Consider the following 16,982-nt stretch of genomic DNA (forward strand, 5'->3'; position numbering starts at 1 on the left):
AAGTAAGGCTTTCTGTACCATAAGCTGTGCAAGGAAGCCCACTTTGTCGGGTGACTGTAGGAAAATATATATATTTTTTTTAATGGAATTTTATTTTTAATAAAATTCCCAGAATTAACTACTTATATTTGCAAAATACAAAAGAAATTATCACAAATGTCAGTATACTAATTCTGATTTCCCAACCCCAAAACATATTACTATCGTGATCCTGCAACAGATTTTAAACACACCCATTGTACCCACCACAAAACATGTTGATAAAACGATAAAAACTACAAAAACAAAACAGTTTCCAGCACATTTATTAACACCTGATCCCAGATAACCCCCGTTAATACCGCAATAAAACAAGCAACCGTCTAATTGAATAGTTAAATCGCCATGTTGTTTATCGTCGGTGAAACCCATTGTAGACTGTGACGGTGTTTTTACGTTATTAGTTTTTTTTCGCAGGGTATTTTCGCGTCGGGGGGTGGCAGCAGTGGAGCTCCCACCGCCCACTATATCACTGTCGTTGTCAGTTGAGTCGGGAAGTGTGCGGAGTGAGGGTTTCGTTCTCCCCTCGCCGTTTCATCGACCGGTGTATTTCCCCGCTTTGGCGTTGCCTGTTGTATCCTCTATAGTGAGTGCGAACCTATTGAAGTGATAAACGTTATCACTCAGTGTAGGTCAGTGTCGTTAACAATGAAACTACAGTGTTAGTGCTGAACAAGTGTATAAAGACTGGAACTTTTTAATTAGATGGATATTCTATCTACCCCTGGAGGTAAGATTTTAAATGTTTATCGTTAGGGTAATGCTTTAAAAAGCTGAAATATATTCTCGGAAGATTTAATGGGCTTGTTATTGCGATTTTGATCGTCTCTGCCGTATTTTCGTTCATCTCGTTACGACGTTGTTAAATCTTTTGCTTTGGGAAGATGTTTCTTTATTAGGAAAAAGGATTTGTATTGTGAGAGTCGGGTATTTATGATTGGATTAGAAAAGAAATACATCGTGGGGTTGGTCTGCATTGCATTTACTTTTCCTAACGATGATTGTAAATAAAAATAAAAAAAATTAAGTAACTTCATGAAGCAGTATCAACATTCAATGGCTTGAACAAATTTAGAAAAATATTTTCATTTATTTAATTATCACAGTACTTTATGTTTATCTCTGAGAATCTACATCTACAGTGAATAGAAATCTATAAAATTAGATTTTGCTGCTTTTCGAAAACTTACAATCTACCAGTACTTAGATTTTAACAATCATAATCTAATTCCATACAACATAATCAAACAAAAGTCAGCTGAGTTAAAATAATCCTATTTTTTACAACATAAATTTAGTACCTAACATTATTACTTTGTGGCAATGCATTTAAGTCCATTTATTCTTATATAACAAAACTAAGATGTATTTTTCAAACATGTGTAGGCTACATTTTCTTATATTCGTAAAAGATTATTTTTACTGATTCCTCGTAAAGTATAACGTCAAATCATAATTACGATACTTTTTTTGTCGTAGGACGATAGGCACGAGCCTGGGATTGTTTTTCACATTACTTCAGGCTAGACCTAGGGGTTGCGGCATTATCACTTGGTAATCCATTTGTAATTTGGCGGGATTTCACCAATGGATTTTATCTGATAATGCCGCAACCCTTAAGTCTAGCAAGAAGTAATGTGAAAAAACAATCCCGAGCTCGAAACAACAAAACTAAAACGAAACCGTGATGATAAGTGGGTTAGGGTAAATCAATTAGGTTAGTTGACGAAACTAGTCCAAACTCCAAATAGTTGCTGGACCATTAGTCTTCATTTTATAATCATTAGGGCAATAAGTGCCATGAAGAAACATCTCCCATAGTGTGACGTCGGCTCATAATCAAGTGAAATATTATGAACTAACTAGTTGAGGTGTTGAGTGTTTCTAATAAATTAAAATTTCTAATTAAAGAAAATTCTGCTCCAACACTTACAGATAATGATAGACTTTGAGAACACTATATTTTTCAGGTACCGGTATTTATATATTTTTAATTTCACTATAAAATATGGTGTTGGGTGTTGTAGATACCTCAGGTTAAACCTTTAAACTAAAATGCTTTTGTAACAAACTATCTGAAAACTTGGGCGAGGGGGTATGTAACCAACACATCTAGTTTTGGGGTGTTTACAAAAATAACAGAAAAACTTCCCTCTATTTATTTCGCCGGGAGACTAAAAATGTATTACAGTAACCTAAGCCTTTGCAACTTTGAAAACCCGTTTTCTCCAACGCAATCATATAGTGAATAAACTAATCCAAGTAGAGTATTAGCTTTGACTTATAATACAAATAGACATTCCATCCCCATGTTTAATTTGTAGACAGATTTTCTTATCAAAATCGTCGTAGTTGATGTGAGCCGCCGATTGCGCTGACCTAAATTACTAATTTCTGTCGAATACACAAACTTTTTTACCAAGTAAAACTTAGGGAATGACTTATGGTGAGCTATAGCAACTGTTATGAACCATCAACTTGGTCAGCAACCAATAATAAGGTATAAAATATAAATTGAAACACTAATACATTCTCTGACTGGCTCACACAACTACGCCGCTCTTTTTTTAATAAAAAAGCATTTTGTGACAGCTGGTCTATATAGATGGGATGTCTACCTCAGTATCCAATAGTCAATGGTAATAGGTTGGACGTAACAAATGGATGGTTATAAAACTATCGATAATGTTATTTCTAACTATTCTCATGTGAACTAATCAATAAAAAATTCTAATAAGACTACTCGTATTGCAAGGTAAACCTTACTTCTATCCTTTAAAGCTCTGGGGAAATCTTTAAGGTATTTTATGATTGGGTATGATACACAGACATTTGTGGGCATAAGCAGCATTACTTTCTAATAGTCTACTTCGACTTCTAAGTATTATTATTATCTATTGAGATGAGGACGCCCTCGAAGTGCACACTTTATCCCAAAAATGAGCGAAGGATGTGTATAGAATGGAATGAGATGCCTTGTGTAAGATCAGCTGTTTCATCAGTCAGGATCATTTATTTAAAGCCCAATGATCAGGAACAGCTGAATCCACTTTGAACAATCAAAAACCTACTGATTTTTCTAAGAATTCAACCGGCAACCTTTTGATTGTTAGGCGAGCACTATAACCAATCAGCTACCCAACCTGTTTTTAAATAAACAAAAAAAATATGTTTTGGCTGGAACTTTTTTATAAAAGTTTATAAATGTGGAGTAAAGGAGGGATTTTCCACTTGATATTGGAGGGAAACATGTAAAACGGGCCATCAACAACCCCCTACGCGGCTAGCCTCCGGAGAGAGGGACCCTAATTTAACACTGCCTCGTCCTTTATAGGATTGTCTTATTGTTAACGGCTGGGGGAGTTTTACTGGTGTTCTCTGTTTTAAATTCAATACGGCTCTTCTTTCCGGTCCTTTTTCTTTCATTCAATTTCGTACGTAAAGGCAGTACAGCCTGTTGAATTGTGTTTCGAGTGTTTTAAAGCGCGCTGGAGCAGTAAAAGGGGTTATAGCTTTAGGGGTTGGATAAAAATTAAAATTGGTATTAAAAAAAGTGTTGAGTTCGCAATGTTATATATTTTAATTTAGCTTACAAGTTTTGTCGATTTGTTATCGTTCTACCTCAAATCCTAGGACGCATGGCTCTTACCTAGAACATTATTATAGTTTACTTCAGGTTAAGCCTTGGTATCATCACACCCATATAACTGTATGACTGTATTTGAACCCGGTATCCCGGTAACCCAGTATAAACCTCTCACTCTACCACTAAAATAGCTTTGTTCCTCGTTTGTGCGGTATTTTAATCCAAGATTCAATGATCCATCGGGTGCCCAAAAAACATTGGTACAATTTCATCAATTTGAGCGATACTGGTACTTGTATTCTAGCGATACTGTACTGGATTATTTTATTGGCCTCGTGCTAAAGTTTAGTTTTATCATAATTGAATTGTTGAAACTTAAGCTCATCTTCATCCCATTGTGACCAACAATCGAAAAGGTAGAGACTAGTAAATACAATCGATGACTTCGGCCATGCTAGTTCTCACGCCATCGCTTCGTATGATTACTTCTTATAGGATAAATAAAGTACATTGTCTACCGAAAAAAATCAAGAGACAATATGTTAGTAGCCTTTCTCCAGGATTTAAGATATCAAAAATCTGAGTTTAGACCCGGAAACGTAATGAAAACTTTATATTTTACTATTTATGAAAAACAATTCCTGTACTCATCTGTTAATTAACTCTTAAGATTTTCGTCCTGGTTTATTTGCACTTAGTCTTTAGGATAATAAGGATCTATACACAGTAATACAAAATTCGTCTTATATGGTTTCAATATACTATTCAATATAGTATAAATGACGTGTAAAATTTAACTATTTTAATTTCATGATTCATACTTTTACTTTATTAAATTTTCTTACTGAGAATAGTTACGCAACAGTTTTAGTTTATGTTTGGGCTTTCCCAGAAATACTACGCTTAAGTTATTTTGAATTCAATTTTATTTTCAGAAAATAAGATTTATTTATAATAAGGTACTAACAGTTTCTGGTAGCCTGAATTCAATATTTTTTCAATAAGGTAGAATGATTACTCAACGAAGAATTTCCTCAATCTTTCCATTACATCACGGTAAGGAGTCAAAAGCACCAAATCCTAGAGTATCCTAATGCATTTCCCCAGCTCTATGTATATTTAAAGAGAAATAAGCTCCTTCAAAGTTCCGCCTAAACCTCTAGCGGATATCCGACCGGTCTAATCCGTTGGCTTAATTTCCAAGCTTAAATAGGCTTGCAGCGGTGTTCCTAATGAATGGCCGTAAACCACAGCTAAAAATATTCGTTTGTGTAAAATGGACTTTGTACCTTTAATTTAATTGTTTATTTTCCTTATTATATTTTTTCTATTTATTCTATTATTATTGTAATTGAATATTATGCAATTACTGCTATATCGCATTTGAAGAATATATATAAGAATCCTTGTCTCCCAAAAAGTGTTTAAAACTGTATGGTAAAGAATGGCATATTTACCCGTTTTAAAATAAATTGTTATCATGAATGTTGTATACTGCCATATACTACAGTTAAAATGGTAGGCCTATAATATGTTTCACATTAACATCCTAGGGCGCTAGTTGTATACATTACTACTGGCTGGGCGTTTGGATTGAACCTGGAACTTCGGGGACTTAAGTCCTGCGCTTTTTAAGAGAACTGCTCGTTTTTACATGGTATATACCACATATTCTTATATTCTACCTAATCTTATGTCATTATTATGTTGAAAAATATTTTGATCATCGTCTATATCAGTTTATGGAATACAGACGTAAATGTTTTGGGCTTTGACATAACTTTGTAAGACTAGATTACTTACGTCAATAGCTCATTGAATTTCATTTCATGTTTCAGTACATGTTTCGACACATTGTCATCCTCAGCTGAGTACTAGTGAAGTTTTTATTCACCATATGGTTTCGTCAATGTTCAATTAAATAAACACATTGAACATTGACGAAACCATATGGTGAATAAAAACTTCACTAGTACTCAGCTGAGGATGACAATGTGTCGAAACATGTACTGAAACATGAAATGAAATTCAATGAGCTATTGACGTAAGTAATCTAGTCTTACAATAATATCTACAGCTCAGGGGCTTAACAATGAATTTAAATTTGACATAACGTCCGAATCCATAACAGCCGAAGTTGGGCTGAGTGTTTCCCAGTTAATTTCATCTTTTACCTAAACCATTTAATATTAAATGGATGAACTTCTAAATAATTTATCAAAAAATCGTCAGAATCATTAACCGTTTTTCGGATGGTATATTTGTATTGTATGCTTTTGTAAAGTACAGGTAGTATTTATAAGCTAAAGGGGAGTAAGCTGGTCTAGTTGAGGGGTGCAGAGCGTTGTTCTCTGAGACGCTAGGTTCAGATTCCATTAAACTCAAATTCCTATAAGATATTAGTGTGGCCCTCTAGGTATAGTCCGGAGAAATGTTAGCATCCTAGAATGTGAAGGTCGTACAAAAATATACGGAAAGTAAATAAAGATACGTCTTATAACATTTAAAACATATATTTACGCTTATACTGTTACTCACAAGACGGTAAATATACAAAAGATGGTAAGTGGACCACCATGGTAAGATGGTAAGATGGTGGCGTAAATATATGTTTTAAGTGTTATAAGACGTATCTTTATTTACTTGCCGTAAATTTAATAACACGTACAATGCTGATCAAGAAGTTATTTACAAAAATATTTTACAAAAACTCTAAACACATAGGATTGTGAAACCTAACTTACATGATTATTTTGTTTAAATACCTCAAACAAAATTAACTTTAATTAAATATTTATATCTCTTCTAAATAGATGAAACTGAGAGGTTATAGTGCTGCCTGACAATCAAAAGGTTTCCGCATCGATACTGAGAGAAATCTGTAGCTTTTCGATGGTTCGAACCTGGACCCAGCTGTCCCTGATCATTGGGCTTTAAATAAATGATTCTGACTAACGAAACAGCTGATCTTAGTAACAAAACTACACAGATAGTCTAACTCCGTTTTAAATTTATCCTTACTCATTATTTGAGTTAAAATACACACCTAGGTGGCGTGCTCATCCCAATTGATGAAAATAATAAATGTACCCACATTATATAAGCTATGGTATGAGGTTAGTTAATATTTCACTTGAGGCATGTCCTCTTAAGGCGTCTGTTGATTGGTAAATTACTCTTAACAATGTCAACAATGCTGGTCTAACTATACATGACATGTGATGACAATCTTCCGTATGTGCTAACTACGTTGTGTAATAAAACAACCATATCGACAATACATTTTCTTTATATCGAAACGTCATCAAACGTATACAAATGTCTGCAATTATAATTTGTTATGTTGACCATAAAAAACTAAACAAAAATATAAATAACTACAGTATTATATTTATTTAATAGTATATACAGTTTGAGTATTTTATCTTACTAAAAGTCTAGAACACATATTATTTAAAGTTGTTTAATGTTTTTAATAATTTTACTTTTACTAGTTTTAGTTTCCTCATTATATTATTCGTTTGTAAACCACCCTACTGAAAAATAATTATTTGCTGTAATATTTTTGTAAACTTCATTATTCGTCTGGTTAATAAGTCACCTGGTAAGAATATTAGCAACAATAAATATAAATATTAAAATTAATATTTTAGTAACAAACAAATTTGCTTTCTAGAGCAACCAGCAATATTGTTTTTACTCTTAAATAAATGTTACAAAAATCTTATACATTTTGATTATGAATACTTATATCAATAAAATAATTATATAATAAGGTGAAACATAAAAACATTATTGCCATCCAAGCTAAAATTCTTGGAATTTAGAATGATTAAACATCTATAAACAGAACCGAGTCGCAAACTTTACTATGAATCACCTTCTTGCAACACGTCCATTGAAGATAAGGTTATCAGTTGAATTACAAGATTTGAGACGTGATTCAAGATGTAGTTTTGTGCAAGTTAATTATTCGCTAAAGATAACTTAGCGATTAAGAGACTAAGTAGGTCAAACTGGTACAGTACATGGAAAAGTTACATGTAATAGCTACACACATGTAACAAGTACACATGTAACACATGTTACATATAATAAGTTATGTAGGCCTAGGTAATTTATACATTAAAATACAACATAAAGCGGTCTTGGTTCTAATTTGAAATGTATTATTTGTTTCAAATAAATGCATCGTTTTCTTATCCATAACTTGCATGGCCCATTCTAAATACATGAAACTTTATAAGACTGTAGTTATATTTTCATACACAAATTTACCGACACATCTGATGATATTGCTATAGATTATTTGCAGTTTAGTGTTACCCTAATGGAATTCCATACTGCTACTATAGTCTATCCCGTTATTTTATACAAGCCTAGGATTTCAGCCATTGTGTGAATGTCGGTTACTTCAGTTTGTATAAAAGAGCTTCTTCTCTATCGTTTAGCCCATAATCCCGGGATCTTCGTGGTATTTAACATAAACGCTACGATAATGGCGAAACCGGATTATTTCGGGCGGAACGAGGGGGATTTCCTTTTATTTCTACCCATAACTTTGTAATATTGCCTACTTTATTTTTATGTTGTTTAAATATCGCTGAATATTTGCTTAAGAAGTCAATAAAAACAATAATAGTTTAATATTGTATTGTGAGTTGTAGTGTGATTATGGATTACTTTGGAGATGAAGGAATTATGGGTTTTTTATGTATTTTTTTACCTTGGATATTTAAAATGCAGTTTTTTATGTCCCACCTTCACATCCTAGGACGCTAGGTTCCAGCCCGGAAATACTGTACTTTGGGCTAGTCCTAGAGAGTTGCGGCATCATCACATAGATAAAATATATTGGTGATTGGCGGGATTTGAACCTGGGACCTCGGGCTGCAAAGCCCCTTTTTCTACCATTAGTCTAGCTCGCTCGCAATGACACAGTAAGCCTAAAAGTTGAATGGTCAACAACAACTTAATCATCTATCATTATTATTGTGTTTTATTATATTGTTACAGCATTGTTAACATGAAAATATGTGTGTCAAATTACAAACTGGTTTGATAAACTGGACACTCGCATCAAAACGATAAATTTGAAAGGTATGGACATTTTCTTTTGACGCCATTTAACTATCATCATTCAAAATGTCTCTGTCGATTTCATAAGAATACCCTAAAAACAATTCTTGATCCGTAGTTGTTACACTATTGATAAATTACCGTTTACAGACTATACTCTATGGTATTACACCCGATTACCAACCACACCTAATAACTTTAACCTAACCTAAGGGTGGACTATGTTCAGGTTAGGTTAGGAAGATTTTGTCATTTAAACTAAATTGCAATCTTATTTGGAAGTCAATTTATCGGTGTGGTTGGTATAATAGCCTACTACCAATTTAATTAAATAGAAGGTCTATTACGTCAACCTATTTAATATGCGGAGTTGACGTACCCTAAAACACGTATAACCAAATAAAATTGCAATTAATACCAACTCTTTGTATCTCAATTAAACATACTCAAACTTCCTCAAGTAAAACCAACATCAAAGGCGCCACAATGAAACGTAAAGCAGTTTCCAATAGAAAATGTAAGTTCTAACCACAGCAGAACTGTGTTTAACATAACAAGAACAATCAGGATTTTGTAAGCTTTGAGAGATTAATTATAATGGAGTTTGAAACACTTTGTAAACCTCAGCCTTTCAGAACCATTCAGGCGTTTAGAGTTGTTAAACACAGAGTCACTCGCATTGAAACTGCGCTCAACTTCGCTCTTCCACTTTTTGCCACCTCTCATCATGAAACCATCAACAGTGTCAGGGACAATGGTTGATGTTTGTAAGCATTCCGGTCGTTATGCAATGCTTACTTTTACTTTGTTTTCTATGGTTAAGGTTAAATGAACTGGATGAATATTGGGTATATTTATGTTAACACTGTGTATAGTTTGATGAATATGGAGGAATAAAATGACTATGCCTGTGGTGGGGTATAACAGCATACTAACCAACCCACCCACCTCTCACTAGACTCCTGATTCAATTGTTAAATTTTTCAGTTCATTTTCGTGTCTAGTTCAAGTTTGTGACACTGAGCGCTAGTGTCGAAAAATATTGTTTAAAATAATTTAGGGTTAATTTCATGATTTATGCTTAACTGTTTAGTTATATTATTAGGGGATGAGTTATTGTTTGTGATTAGATTCTTTTATTTGGTTAAGAGTTTTAAATAACTAAAATAAAAAGAACAAGTTGTAAATAAAAAATACTATCCTCGTGGTATCAATAAAATTGTAGCTGATCCATAGGGATGGCAAATCTACTAAGGGAAGGTTGATCTATGTAAATAGGTTGGAGGATACAGTTTACAGGTTTTTCCTTAGTCTCAAGCCCGGGATCGTTTTTCATATTAATTTAGGCTAGGAGAATGGGGTGAGATTTTATGCCTTAGATACAATCTTTGACTTTTATACAATTCATTGCTGATTTGGCAGGACACACTTTTTCCGCTGTCCATGTTGGGAAGTCCCCACCTGAGGCTCAATACAACATAGGACTGCTGTCGGTGGACACGGTCATACCGATGATGACGGAGGGTGAGGACGATTGGACCTGTGTGTCACATTTCGTCCAGGGTATTCTCCATGCGAAGAAGATTGACCTTGATCGAGATGCGGTCTAGGGTAAAAACTAACAGAATGCCAGAAACAGTGGGAGCCCTAGGTCACATGTTGGCCTGACTTGATGAAATGTGACAAACAATCCCAGGTCTGTGTCCAACAGAGTAGGGGGCTGTTTTAGTGAGGAGTATGATCTTCTCAGGAGTCTTATACTACGTTGGCCACCTGTGTGCGTAAATGCATTATCCCTCCTCTCCCTAAAAAAGGGCAATTGGCTGATCTGAAAAGAGTTAAGATAAATCTAACGCATTTTTTAAAATCCAATGGAACTCTAGTTTTGTGATAGTAATATATTTAATGGGCTCAAAATAAATCTAATCAGAACCAACTTTTCTAAGTCAATATTCAATGTGTAAATATACAATTTAGTCTCACTGACTTATTACGTGGCAATTGAGGAAGCAAGTTGGTCTCATGGTAGGGTTTGGAATTTCAGTCCCATAGGCTCGAGGTTTAACCCACTTTAATAACCAATAAACTTTTCCTAATGCACACCTGATTTAGACCTTCTACGGTAGATTTGACCTTCTACGCCTAGCCTGAAGTAATGTAAAACAGTTAGGCTTTCTGGAGTAGAAAAAATTACGAGAGTGTATTACATTGACAATATTGTTAGGAAATCGAGAGAACCATGTGCAGCCATCAGTGAGTACCACCTTGTATACAACATTTCCCGTCCACAATCCACGCGGGTGTGGTGAGGGGGGAGTTAAGAAGGGCGGATCAAAATCGGAATTACAAAAGCCTGTTTTCACCCTCAGCCCACCCAATGGTGCGATTGTCCCTAAGAATGTTTTTGTCCAGGACCAAACCAAAAATCGTCTTTGACAGGTGCTTACCTAATATTTTATGGGGCCTACATGTTAAACATATAGTTGGAAAAAAGTAGTGTGACTTGTATTTTATTTTAACTAAACAAATTCTGGATGAAAATGAAGAATAATGTTAGTTTCAGGGATATAATCTAAATTTTATTGTTTAGGTTAAGTAATTAATCTAAATCGAGTACACAGTGAATACGAAATATTTTAACTGATAAGGGTATAAGAAGAATGTAAAAAGAAACCATCATTTTTTTACTAAGTGTGCAGAATGTCATTGGCATCTGAATGTAAATAAAAAAATGGTTTTTGGGTAAAAAAAACATGTGTAACTTATAATAGCTATTAGGGCCGATAATTGATCAAGACTGTTGGATACCTAAATTAATAGGTCTTTGAACAATTATGTAACATTTATAAAGTATAATTAAAAAGAAATTCAGAAGAATTAACATTACATGTATATTAAAAATATTCCGAAATAAAACAACAATTCTGTGTTTTCTGAAGGGTTAAAATGTAATAATCTTTAAGATTTAAACATAATTCTTGTTTAAGCGAATTGATACAGCTCTTCTTGTTTTAATTTGTATGGGAAATAATATAGAATTCTATCTAATCGATACATAGTAGTTTCGATTACATAAGCTTTTCAAAAAACCTTTATGAAAGGATTGAATTTCTCTATATCCATTTCCCTCCGTAAATCCTCATCGGAGAAAAGATTTTAGTTGTTAAATTTATGACTGATTTAGACATGGTTTGAAGCTATATAAAAATACGGCATTACGTATTTTCCATTACATACATTCAGTGTATTACAACAAAAAATATAATAAATTGTTTTTAGACAATGTTTAGACAATATAATCTACTGTAATGGTTAATTTGAATGCAGGTTTTACACCAAAAGGTATCTTCTTCTAACTTGTATTATAAAAGTTATGACATTGTATTTGATTACTTATGACATTGTTTATGAATAAGTGTTGTACTCTACGTTTTCACATTAATGCGTGGCTAACAAGCAATACAACTGAAATACACTAGAGTAAATTATACATGGTAGGAAAATGAAAGCCTAATATTCAAGCAACAGTTTTAAAAAAATACAACAAAGATAATAATTAGGGTCGATATGGAAAAATGAGAACATAAAAAGGCATTCTTCATAACAAAAGTGATTTATTTAAATCGATTATGGAACACGGACTGATAACAGCATCGCTTTGTATATTTCTCCTTTAGGGCAACTTCTTTGTACGTTCTTCAACCATAATGGAAATGTAATATTAACAATCCGTTGCATACTGATCCTTTCGTATTCGTCAACCAATATATTTAAGTTAAATAGTATTCTACTTTCTTAAACAGTTTATATTGAACTACTCAGGTTTTACAACAAATACCGAGTAGTTTTCAGAACTATTACAAAGATGTCACAAAAGCTGTTAAAAGGAACTAACATAAATAATACAGTTTCAATTTGCAAAACCTTGTTCATCTTCGTCACTTATGCTTAGTTAGTAAATACTATCTGGAAAATAAATTACTTGAGGTAATAAGAAATGCAATTTTAACCTACTTTTGTTGTATAGCTTAATTGTGTTTAATGTTGAATCAAGTTCAAGGGAATAAGAATCAGTTGTACAATCTGGATGAAACCGGTAATTCACAGTTTTTTTTATTTACAACTAAACTGGATTCAATCATTTATTCAAATATTTTTTTAACTCTTGTTAAAGTGTTTTTCATTGAGATGTTGTTTATTAGAAACCATTCCTAAAATAAATGTTGGTAAAATGAGATTTAGCTTTCAATCACTAAATCTTTTACAAAAAAATTACGTTTACTAGTTCCAGTTATAAAAATTCATTGGCGGAGCGAGAGAATAATAATAGTACTAAATATCAATTAGGCAGTATATCATATTATATGTTTTATAAAAATTTTAGGCACTAACAAACCCTCGATAAAAATGAGTTTGGTTCGATTAATAAGACTTTAGGGTGATCCAGTTAAACAAATTTCTTTCCAGAATTAGGTTTGTCCGAAATAATAACTAAACTCGGGTAATAATTTACTCTGCGTTATGCAAACCTTTGATCAAGTTTTTTTTATTAATCCCACATTGCAAACGTTATTGTAAAATTATAAGTTTTATAAATAAAATATTCGTCACTTACTACCTAAAAATTTACTATATAACGATAATATAGCCTATTAATTATTGGGACATAAATGTTTAGCTAAAATATTAAAAAAATATATGTTTTTGTACATTCAGTGTATCTGAGCTTAACAGGGTTGAGTGCAACCTCCCCCTTACCCCTCATTATCCTACTTTCCCACCCCACATCCCCTGTTCATAAAGTATTTTCACGTTTATTCCCTCTCGTTTGTAAGGGTCATAGTAGTGGATAATCTGTATCATGTTATGTTGTAAATTCGCCGGAGCGTTAACGGGCTGTGTTATCTTTACAATGCAAATACCAAGCCCGATAAACTTTTAGCATTTGTGCCATCTTACTGGTAGAATGTCCCTGTATCATAAACTTTTACGTTAACCAAGTTTTAAAGGCCCACGAGTAGTATTTAAACGTATAATCGGCTAAAGCTATTTCTTGTACATGTTTGTATGCCTTTTATTAGCAGCTGTAAAAAAATTACATACATCTATCTATACTATTATAACATTTAGGTGGTCAGTCTGCCACGACTAAAATACAGAACCGATACAGCCCAAACTAAGCACAAAGATTATCCACATATCTAGGAATATCATGGAACTATTCACTTCACTGAGTTCCTCTCGGGCACCCTTGGATTTTCTAAGTTTTGAGGTGAGGTTTTCAAAAGTAAATATTAATGGAAGCATGAGAAAATTCACAATCTTTGTTTACCTTTGCGTTGACGTTTCAGACAGTCAGAATTGCTAAATGCTTACTTCACAATTTCAGACAGCTGATCCAAAGAAATAAATTAAAAATATTTTACACAACTATGTAGTAGCATAGACAGGCTTATTTATGACATCGATTATGGAAATATAGAAAGATTTTATAACCGTAAGTAATGAAAATTATGTTATTGATATATTTTAATGTAAACAGTAGGACAATTACAATGTAAGTCATTCTTATTTGTATAAATTGGGTGGTTCTTTGTTTATAAATTTGATCTACTTTACAAGTGTTTGGATTAGGCGGTATGGTACATCTTCCTGTTGTGAGACACGGGTACAGCAGCTAGTATTGTTTAATGCAAGGAGCAATATACCGATACAAAGTAAAAGATTTCTTTGAACAAAAATAATATAGCTTTGTTGAAGGATATTAAACATCAAACTTTTCCTGTGGAAAAACAATGCAATATTTTGTTGACCAGAGAAGGGGAAGCAAAATAGATGAAGAAATAGACGCATTAAGACTTCAATAAATTAAGGATAGTGTAAAAATGTTAAACGATAGTATCGTTTTTTAAAACAAACCCTATAGAGGACCTTATACAGTAGAACCACGGTGTTTTTCCTCCTCAGAATAATTTATTTTTGGTTACTCCACATTGTGATTTAGCTAAATATGATTTAGGTAAATGTGAAAAGTTTAAACAGAAAGTAACAGAGAGAAGTGACGTAAAACAGATATTTTAAACGTATTTGAAGATGCTATCAACTTGTGTCGGATCTGATACGACTTCAGTTACGTCAGTCCATCGGCATCAAATTTAACAACGTCACAAAACCATTCTATTTTAAGATTACCTTTTAATTTAAATACTATTTAAATTCCTCTTTTACTTCAGTTCCGCTGATACAACTACTCTCATCAATTCTATCCCATTGGTTCTAAAGAGTAAAGTGAGCTGGTGTAGTGGTTAGAGCGCAGGACTTCAGTCCCTGAGGTTCCGGGTTCAAATCCCGCCAACTCACCAATGGATTTTATCTAAGTGATAATGCCACAACCCAATGGTTGTATATGCATATAAGTGTATATAACATATACAAGTAATGTATAAATACTGTACAATATACACTTATAAGTACATTTGTTTTCAGAACTACTATCAAACAACATATTTAACAATAACAGTAAAATATATCCGAAAGCGTTCATCACAAAGTAACATTTGAGGCAAAAGGAGAACATAAAAGGACATTCTTCATCACAAAAAGTGATATATTGAAATCGATGATGAAATACCAAAGACCCGGGGGGCCAGTATTGTAATGTATTTCAACATTTGAGTCGCTTCTTCGGCCATACTTCTGCTACGATATTATGTTTTGTTCCACGTTTCTGAATGAAAACACAGTTGTTTCTCGATTAGTTTTTAACATATTTTTACTCATTATGACGTTGGTTGGATAATGTTTCCATATTTTCTTTTCAAAATGTTTTGTGTTATAACTGCACAACGTTTTATGGAGGTTGAGGGTATAGTGTAATAACAGAAATTCTTTTTTGATCAATTTTATACTTTTGAATTTAGTTAGAACTTTGTGTTTCATTACATACTTAATTTTTTACTGTTGTATTAATGTATCGTATGTTGTAAATAGTGGTTTCAATAAGTAGTTTAGTGTGTAGAATATCAATTTCGCTTAAAAAAGGATTGAGTTTATCCACCTCCAGAAAGAAACGTTGTGTTTTTTTTAAACACAAGAAACGTTGTAGAATTCACAAAAACAATAACTAGTAAAATATTTGTTTTATTTTATTCTAATAATAAAAATTATTGACCCTCCCATACATGTTTTTGGGATAAATGGTACAATGTTTTCATCATATGAATTCAGCTTTAACATTGCTACTTAAGTATACAAAAAGACCAATTCCAGGCATAATATTTTCTTTATTTGTATTTAAAGACTAAAATGGGTAATAGTAAATTATGATGAAACTGTTACACATTTAAATTACAGAAAATCTTTTAATGAGAAAATCTTTACGAAGGTGATAATGTTGTTTAGAAAAGTTTAAAGCTGGAACTAAAATGATTGTATGCACTTATTGTTGGCTAAAATATACTATCAATAAGGGAGGGTTCTTGAGTGTTGCAGAATACGTGAAAATACATAAATATTTTTATATAAATAAGTATCCACCTTCTAGAGGCAATAACAAACCAAACCATACAACATTCCCTTCTATTCTTTGAAACCACTTTGATGACCCTAAGAAAGAAAGTTCTAGATATATATAATTTTGACCCAAACGCTTCTACGTAAAAACACAAAGAGAAACAACAGAACAACGTAACATTGGAGTAAATAGTATTTCCCGCATATACACGCAATGTTTAATTAAATCACAACAAAGACATGATAGAGAGGTGCATTTCGAGACTAACTGAGAGGCACTGAACTATTAATCAAATTATGTTCTATTGTAGTTCTCTCAGCTGTGGGAGCCATTAATTCTAAAGTTTCTGAACAAACGTTTGTTTTGCTACTTGTTTCACTTTGCTGTGTTCGAACTCTGTCATCGCTGTGTATCAATTACCCTGGAAACTGTTCAACATAATTTCTTAGAAATATGTTTTCAGTGCTTATATCCACTACATTTTGAGCTGTACAATCATACGATCTTTAAGTTAGTTTTTATGTAGTTTGTATGTATGTATAGTACGTATCTTCAGTAGAGATGTATGTATTTAGTTTCTAAAGCGTTTTTCTAACGATAAGATATTTGTTAAGTAATTTAATACTTTCCGTTATGCGTCATTTCAAATAGCCGATGACTTTTGAGAGAGAATATTTTTTCCTAACTCAGCAAAATGTGAAAATATGTTAAAAATTACAGATACAACCAAATGTGTCTTAATACTTTAATACTTTGATTGAAATG

General features: G+C 32.8%; 1 protein-coding gene across 1 annotated transcript in view; it reads left to right on the top strand.

The window, feature by feature from the left end:
* Positions 1-537: 537 nt before the first annotated feature.
* Positions 538-16,982, top strand: part of LOC128995864 (uncharacterized) — a 236,206-nt gene continuing 219,761 nt past the window's right edge. The window contains exon 1 of the mRNA XM_054420889.1: positions 538-769. The gene's annotated coding sequence lies outside the window, so the exon portion shown is untranslated. The remainder of the gene's footprint in view (positions 770-16,982) is intronic.

Source organism: Macrosteles quadrilineatus, unplaced genomic scaffold (genome assembly GCF_028750875.1).
Source record: "Macrosteles quadrilineatus isolate MER2022 unplaced genomic scaffold, UCM_ALF_1.0 Scaffold_5__1_contigs__length_97177068, whole genome shotgun sequence".
Taxonomy (NCBI): Eukaryota; Metazoa; Arthropoda; class Insecta; order Hemiptera; family Cicadellidae; genus Macrosteles; species Macrosteles quadrilineatus.